Source organism: Leuciscus leuciscus (assembly GCF_965113295.1).
Source record: "Leuciscus leuciscus genome assembly, chromosome: 2".
Classification (NCBI taxonomy): domain Eukaryota; kingdom Metazoa; phylum Chordata; class Actinopteri; order Cypriniformes; family Leuciscidae; genus Leuciscus; species Leuciscus leuciscus.
This window is the reverse complement of record NC_138726.1, coordinates 57,417,094-57,425,169: the sequence shown is the minus strand read 5'-3', so window position 1 is coordinate 57,425,169 and position 8,076 is coordinate 57,417,094. Positions and strand designations below refer to the sequence as shown.

The window sequence follows — 8,076 nt, the reverse complement described above, 5'->3', positions numbered from 1 at the left end:
CTATAGAGATTTAACTACACTCACCTAAAGGATTTTTAGGAACACCATACTAATACTGTGTTTGACCCCCTTTCACCTTCAGAACTGCCTTAATTCTACGTGGCATTGATTCAACAAGGTGCTGAAAGCATTCTTTAGAAATGTTGGCCCATATTGATAGGATAGCATCTTGCAGTTGATGGAGATTTGTGGGATGCACATCCAGGGCACGAAGCTCCCGTTCCACCACATCCCAAAGATGCTCTATTGGGTTGAGATCTGGTGACTGTGGGGGCCATTTTAGTACAGTGAACTCATTGTCATGTTCAAGAAACCAATTTGAAATGATTCGAGCTTTGTGACATGGTGCATTATCCTGCTGGAAGTAGCCATCAGAGGATGGGTACATGGTGGTCATAAAGGGATGGACATGGTCAGAAACAATGCTCAGGTAGGCCATGGCATTTAAACGATGCCCAATTGGCACTAAGGGGCCTAAAGTGTGCCAAGAAAACATCCCCCACACCATTACACCACCACCACCAGCCTGCACAGTGGTAACAAGGCATGATGGATCCATGTTCTCATTCTGTTTACACCAAATTCTGACTCTACCATCTGAATGTCTCAACAGAAATCGAGACTCATCAGACCAGGCAACATTTTTCCAGTCTTCAACTGTCCAATTTTGGGGAGCTCGTGCAAATTGTAGCCTCTTTTTTAGGGCTGGGATAAACGATTATTTTTTTAAACGATTAATCTAGCGATAATTTTTTCGATGCATCGATTAATCTAACGATTCATTTTTCCGGTCCGATTCGATTTCGATTCGATTATCGATTATCTCCCCAATCCCCATTAATTGACTAATAGCAATTTATACATGTTAATTTACATATCTGAATGAAAAAAACATGAATTCCTTAACATTGCAATATATGTTTATTGCTCTTAAAATTCCAAAATAAAAGACTATACAAGTGCATAGTAATGCATTCTTAGTCAGAGGTAGCATTCAATAAAACCTTAAAGCCTTGAAAACATAGCTTACTGAAACAAGCTTACTGAACACATAGGGCCTAGCTTACTGAAAAAAAGTTCTTCTTTCAGATGAAAATAACAACAACTTGATGTCTAGCATTCAATAAAAAAAATTAAAAGGTCACCCAAAATACTTGTTTAGAGCAATTGTAAGAATACAGTAACCAATGTAAACTTTAACAATTAACAGTGGGAGCCAGCAGCCTGTCATGGCGTCCTTCCTGAACCAACAGAATTGAACATTTATGTTGAAAACACATAGTCCTAGCTTACTGAAAAAAGTGCATCTTTTAATTCTTCATTCACATAAAAATAACAACAACGTATAGTAATACACTCTGCCACTCACCTTTTTCAAAAAAAAAAAAAAAAAAATACTAATAAAAAAAAGTACTTAGCCTAACTAGAATTTAATAAATGGAACATTATTGTAAAGTGTTACCGATTTCTTATACACCGATTCAGACGTCTCGTGAGTTCAGTGTTGGACAGATCAGTTGTTTTAACCATTCATTAAAGTGAATCGGTTCAAATGAGTCATTAGTTCGCGAATCGGACGTGTCATTAGTGGACCTGTAGTCTACGGCAAGCGTTGTGTGATTATCCCGCAGTTTATTTTTTACCACAATTCACACTCCGCGGTAATTCAAGAGAACAAAATCTCTGAATGCTCCACGTGAAACTTTGGTCTTCCGCCCTTTTTCTATCGTGTCTAATGATTTTTATTAATATGCACGAGGGAGAGAGAGAGAGAGCAAGACAGCGCTCGTGTTGTTTGAAGACGGTGAGTGCGCGCGCGGCCGGGGCTCTCTCTCGTACTTACTGTATATGCGCCCTGTCAAGCGCAGTCAGTCATTCTATTCTACATCACTCACCGATCAAATAAGGCTTTGGCAGCCACCAAAAAAATAAAAAATTCAATGCAGGAAAACCCCTGGATTGGTTATATAACGTTGGATAGAATGATGGTCCGGCCATCGCGTATCAGCGCACATAAGGTACACACTGTTAAGTAATTTGCAAAGTTTTTTAGAGAAATGAAAACAGGTCGACGAATCGACGCGCATATTTTGCATCGACGTATTTTTTGCGTTGACGTCATCGATGACCTCGACGCGTTGTCCCAGCCCTACTCTTTTTCCTATTTGTAGTGGAGATTAGTGGTACCCGGTGGGGTCTTCTGCTGTTGTAGCCCATCCGCCTCAAGGTTGTGCGTGTTGTGGCTTCACAAATGCTTTGCTGCATACCTCGGTTGTAACGAGTGGTTATTTCAGTCAAAGTTGCTCTTCTATCAGCTTGAATCAGTCGGCCCATTCTCCTCTGACCTCTAGCATCAACAAGGCATTTTCGCCCACAGGACTGCCGCATACTGGATGTTTTTCCCTTTTCACACCATTCTTTGTAACCCCTAGAAATGGTTGTGCGTGAAAATCCCAGTAACTGAGCAGATTGTGAAATACTCAGACCGGCCCATCTGGCACCAACAACCATGCCACGCTCAAAATTGCTTAAATCACCTTTCTTTCCCATTCTGACATTCAGTTTGGAGTTCAGGAGATTGTCTTGACCAGGACCACACCCCTAAATGCATTGAAGCAACTGCCATGTGATTGGTTGATTAGATAATTGCATTAATGAGAAATTGAACAGGTGTTCCTTATAATCCTTTAGGTGAGTGTATATCGACTAAAATAACTAGCTCCCAGCAGACGGCCGTACGCAAGTCGACTTACACCAAAAGAGTCACAATTGACGATGTATGACGTAGATGTAGGAGTAGTGTAAGCTTTGACGTCTCTCGCTTTTCAAACAAACAGGGCTGGCAACAAACTCAAGCTCCTAAAACGATGCGTACGGCGGATGGATGCACTTTTTTGGGCTTCAAATTTTGGGCTCCCTTCCCTGCAATTGTAAAGCTTGGAAAAGTTAAAATATATAACTCCGATTGTATTCGTCTGAAAGAACCTAGGGTGGCTTCAGCGGGAGTAAATCATGGGGTAATTTTCATTTTGGGTGAACTATCCCTTTAACAAGTGTGAACAGCAAAACAAAAAAATCACATGAAATGTGATTTTTACAAATCCATTTTGAACTACATTCATGTGGTTTAAAACCCTGTTCAAATCACATTTCTGGAAATCTGTTTCAGTCTGACTGCTCTGATTGGATTTCACGTGGTTTGTCACTTTCTCACGCCACAATAGACGTAAACATGTCAGACATTGTTATGGGAAACATGCTGAAAGTCGCTGCAGAAACAAGGTTCTGTTGTTAAAAAGTGACGGTTGAGCAGAAAATGACAATATAATGGAAACGTGATGAATTTTGAGGCTGGCGGAGATGAACGCTTAGAATAAAGCCACACACGTCCTACGTTTCTGCCGCTGCCTCAGAAGACGCAGGACTCCAACACGACCACTACATATTGTCATGTTGTAAATAAGAAAACATCTTTACCTGTACAAATCCCTCCATATTGCCGTTGATGTTTTTGGCGTTTGCCTACCAACTCAACGTCATTGCAATTGAACCCACGGGACTCACAAATCAGATCCGAACAGTTGTGATACACAGTGTGGACGGTCAATAGCAGCAGCCATGTCACCCTGTAGCCCAAGACTGGTTGCCCACTGAAGCTAAGCAGGGCTGAGCCTGGTCAGTACCTGGATGGGAGACCGTCCTTCGGATGAGATGTAAAACCGAGGTCCTGACTCTCTGTGGTCATTAAAAATCCCAGGATGTCTTCTGAAAGAGTAGGAGTGTAACCCTGGCATCCTGGCCAAATTTGCCCCTTGGCCTCTGTCCATCATGGCCTCCTAATCATCCCTATATACTGATTGGCTTCATCACTCTTTCTCCTCTCCACCAGTAAGCTGGTGTGTGGTGGGCTGCCGTCGCATCATCCAGGTGGATGCTGCACATTGGTGGAGGTTTAGGAGATTGTGTTTGAACCAAACAAACCCCTAATGATTAGAATTCATCTCTTTGTGAAAATTATTATTTTGTTTCATTTCATACTCCTGCTGTTTACTGTTGTTTTTTCTTTCTTTTTTTTCGTTTATAAAACATGAACACATTTGTGTGTAAACACATCCTCAACACTCATTTGTTTATTTCCACATTTAGACGTTCAGGATGGACAATATTTCCATCTCTGACGTGAAACAGGAGAAACAGTGAGTGTTATTGTTCTTGTCATATTTCATGAAATTTCATTCGAATGCTATTTTAGAAATAAAACAAATATTACTGGTATAACATTGGCCAGCGAATTTTACACAAGTGGCACAGACTGTATTATCAGTGTTGGGCAGTCGCTACTTGTAGCTTAGCTAATAACTTCACTATTTCCTGAATCAAGTAACTTTTCAGTAGCTTAACTCCTTTATTTATCAAGTAGCTCGGCCACACAAGCTACACTTTTCTTGTCATGTGAAATTAGCGCCACTTAAAGTAGCTTCCTATATAGTGAACTAGCCTACTGCTGTGTTTGTGTTACTTAGCTTGCTACATTTGACTGGGGGGTAGCTTTTGTGTAGTGAAGCTTTATTCATGGCAGATTAACTGATAGCTTAGCTCACTACAATTTAGCTTGCCCAACACTGTGTATTCACATGTAACCCTAACAAAAAGTAATAATAATATAATCATATATTGTTTCTTCAACTTATTAAAATATCTGACTTTACTGCCACTATCCGTTTCTGCTACTCTATCATATTTATAGTGTGTGATTTGCAAAATACCTATCATAGCCTACATCATATCATAGGGTGACCAGATATCCCCGGTTTCAGGGGACAGTCCCCGTTTTTGTTTGCCTGTCCCTGGCTAAATACAGAAAAAAACTACCTCTGTCCCCGTTTTGTTTTTGAAGACACAACATTAGGTTTTTCAATCAGATTGATAGTCAAATTGGAAATGTCCCCATTTTTTCCCCCTTTTCTGGGATTATGTTCCCAGTTTTGATCTCGGACGTCTGGCCACTTTATATCATATATCAGAATATTCTATTACTGTTAAGCCCACAATGAATATTAAAATACGCCGAACCATGTGTCCTGTATCATAGCTACATGTATGACCTTTGCAGCAAAAAAAAAAGTGTGAAAATCAGTTCGATATTCAGTGAGGTATGATTAATTAAATGCACTGACAGCTCATTGCACCTGCCAAACAGATTACACTGAGTGGTGCGGGTGACCGGTCCAAGATGGCGGCCCCACGGCTCGTCAGCGCCAGTAGACGGTAGCGGTCGATGCGCCGTCTACTCTCTATTATGTCTATGGGTGAAACCATGGATACTCCAGAAACAGGCTCAAGGGGCTTTCCCGAACCTGTGTAGAGAGCTGGAGTTAGCGGAAACCTCCGATTTTAAAAACATTTGCTCGGCTTTTTCCTATTCAATTTCACATGTTAAAGGAACTTATCAGTCCAATCATACAGAGGAGAAACACGAACAACTGATTGCACGTCCGCAGGGGAACGTCTGATGATTACACTACAGTTCTTGGCAACAGGTAAGCAAGCTAAAGATTATTCTTTGTTTTAACATTGCATTGCAACACCTTTTCAGTTGTGTACATTTCGGTGTATTATTAAGCTTTATAAAAGTGAAAAGAAATTGATTATTTCGGATGGCAATTGTAGCCTACTTAAAAAGAAACAACGTATACAACATAATTATGGTTGTTTATAGCACAATAGCTTTAATAATTAATAACAATAATCTGATTTGATGTAATGTAATGAAAATGCAGTAAAAGTGTTTGATTTGATTCTGGAAAAGGTGTGGAAAATTTATAATGGAGTTAAGTGATTGCAATCAAAGAGCCTTTCTTACCCAGTCTAGAGCACCAGGTCTAGATGGAATCTCCTCAGAGGTGCTCAAGAAAGGAGGAAGAGTACTCAGAGAGGAGCTCCAGAAACATTTTAACAGCTGCCTTGTTCATGAGTGTGTACCTCAGGATTTCAAGGATGCACTGATTGTCACAATCTACAAGAGAAAGGGAGACCGAGCAGACTGTGGAAATTACAGAGGCATTTACTTGTTAGCCATAACAGGCAAAGTTCTGGCTAAAATTATACTCAGTCGGCTCAAGAACATCGCCGAGCAAGTCTTACCAGAGAGTCAATGCGGCTTTAGGTCGGGGAGATCTACCACTGATGTGATTTTTACTCTACGGCAGCTACAGGAGAAAGCAGTGGAGCAACATCAGTCTCTCTTTGTGGTGTTCGTAGATTTTTCAAAGGCTTTCGACACGGTCGATCGAGAAACTCTTTGGAGATCTATGGATGCCCCGAGAAGCTTGTTAACATCATCAAGCAGTTTCACACAGGGATGAAAGGACAAGTCTTCATTGGTGGGGAATCCAGTGAAGCCTTTGAAGTTAACCATGGTGTGAAACAGGGATGTGTGCTTGCACCCACACTTTTCTCGCTATACCTCACAGCTGTGCTAGATTCAATGGGCCTTGATCTGCACAAGGGGTTCTTTATTCGCACTAGGACAGACGGCAAGTTTTTCAACTTAGCCCGACTTAGAGCAACCACCAAGAGACCAGAGAACTATGCATACGGGAGCTGCTCTATGCAGATGATTCTGCTCTCGTGGCTAGCAACGCTGAAGACATGCAACATAAAGTAGATCGGCTTTCGCGGGGAGCAGATCTGTTCGGACTGAACATTAACATCTCTAAGACCGAACTTTTGTATCAACCACCACCAATGTGCTCCAAAAATATGAGAGAGCCCCAGCCAGTGATGGTGCATGGAGAGCCCCTGAAATCTGTCAAGGCCTTCACATACCCTGGCAGTACAGTAACCTACACAAACTCCTCAGATCTGGAAGTTGAGAGGAGAATTCAGTCTGCTACCAAGGCTTTTGGCTCTCTCGAGCAGCGCCTCTGGAGCTGTCACGACATCTCGTATAGCACAAAAGTGAAAGTCTACAATGCTGCTGTACTTCCTTGCCTGCTCTATGCCACCGAGTGTTTAACGCTCTACAGCAGGCATATCAAAATACTCACACGAGTTCAGCTACGTCATCTACGGGCCATCTTACACATCAGATGGCAGGATCGAATCCCAGATGTAGAGGTAATCCAACGAGCTGGCTGTGTCAGTGTTGAAGCCCTTATTACATCATCACAACTGCGATGGGCTGGACATGTGCGCCGGATGAGTGACAGCCGACTGCCCAAAGCAGTTTTTTACGCAGAGCTAAAAGAGGGAAAAAGAAGCCTTGGTGGTCAAAAACTGCGTTTCAAAGATGCCCTGAAAAGGCATATGAGGAACACCGGGATCTCCCCGGAAAGCTGGGAGGAACAGGCCCTGCAGCGTGAGAAATGACAGCGTAGATTGAAAACAGCAGTTGCAGCTGTTGAGAAAAAACGTCAGCAAGAATATGCGAAAGCCCATGAGAGGCGGCACTATTCCACTGCAGCAAAAGACTTTGTCTGTAGCAAATGCCATCGCTGCTGTAGATCGAGAGCAGGCCTTCTAGCCCACATGAGAGCCTGCCTACAATAGCCTCCAATCCAGACAGTCATCGTCGATACACGACGGACTGCCGATGATGATATACACCTCTTATCGATGATTGCTGAATATACTGTATATATACACCTCTTATCGATGATTGCTGAGTGCTCTCCACTCGTGTTTATTATCTGAACGTGCTCCTCCCGAACTTTGTTAATAAAACATCATATGTTAGAGGACATGTGGTATACCACAAATTCATGTTGAGATGTACTGTATATGTCTTTTATTAGTAAACATTTTGTATGTGTGTTTGGGTTTTTTGATAAATGTAAAATAATTATTCTTCTAAGTCAGTTCAGTTGAGCTGGTGCTCCTTTGAATTAGTTTCAACATCAAATACAGTTCACAAGATATTTTATTCTCAACTTCCACTTTTTCCTTTAAGAATAAACTATATTTAATTTCATTGAGACAAACATTGATGCTCACAATCACTTCTTAAGTCATTTTTAATTGTATGACTAGTGCAAAACAAAGAAAGTTGCAAAACCAACAAAATACCAAGATCCC

General features: G+C 41.5%; 1 protein-coding gene across 1 annotated transcript in view; it reads right to left on the bottom strand.

The window, feature by feature from the left end:
* LOC309493250 (C-type mannose receptor 2-like) overlaps positions 1-8,076 on the bottom strand; it is a 104,946-nt gene that overhangs the window by 85,960 nt on the left and 10,910 nt on the right. The window lies entirely within an intron of this gene.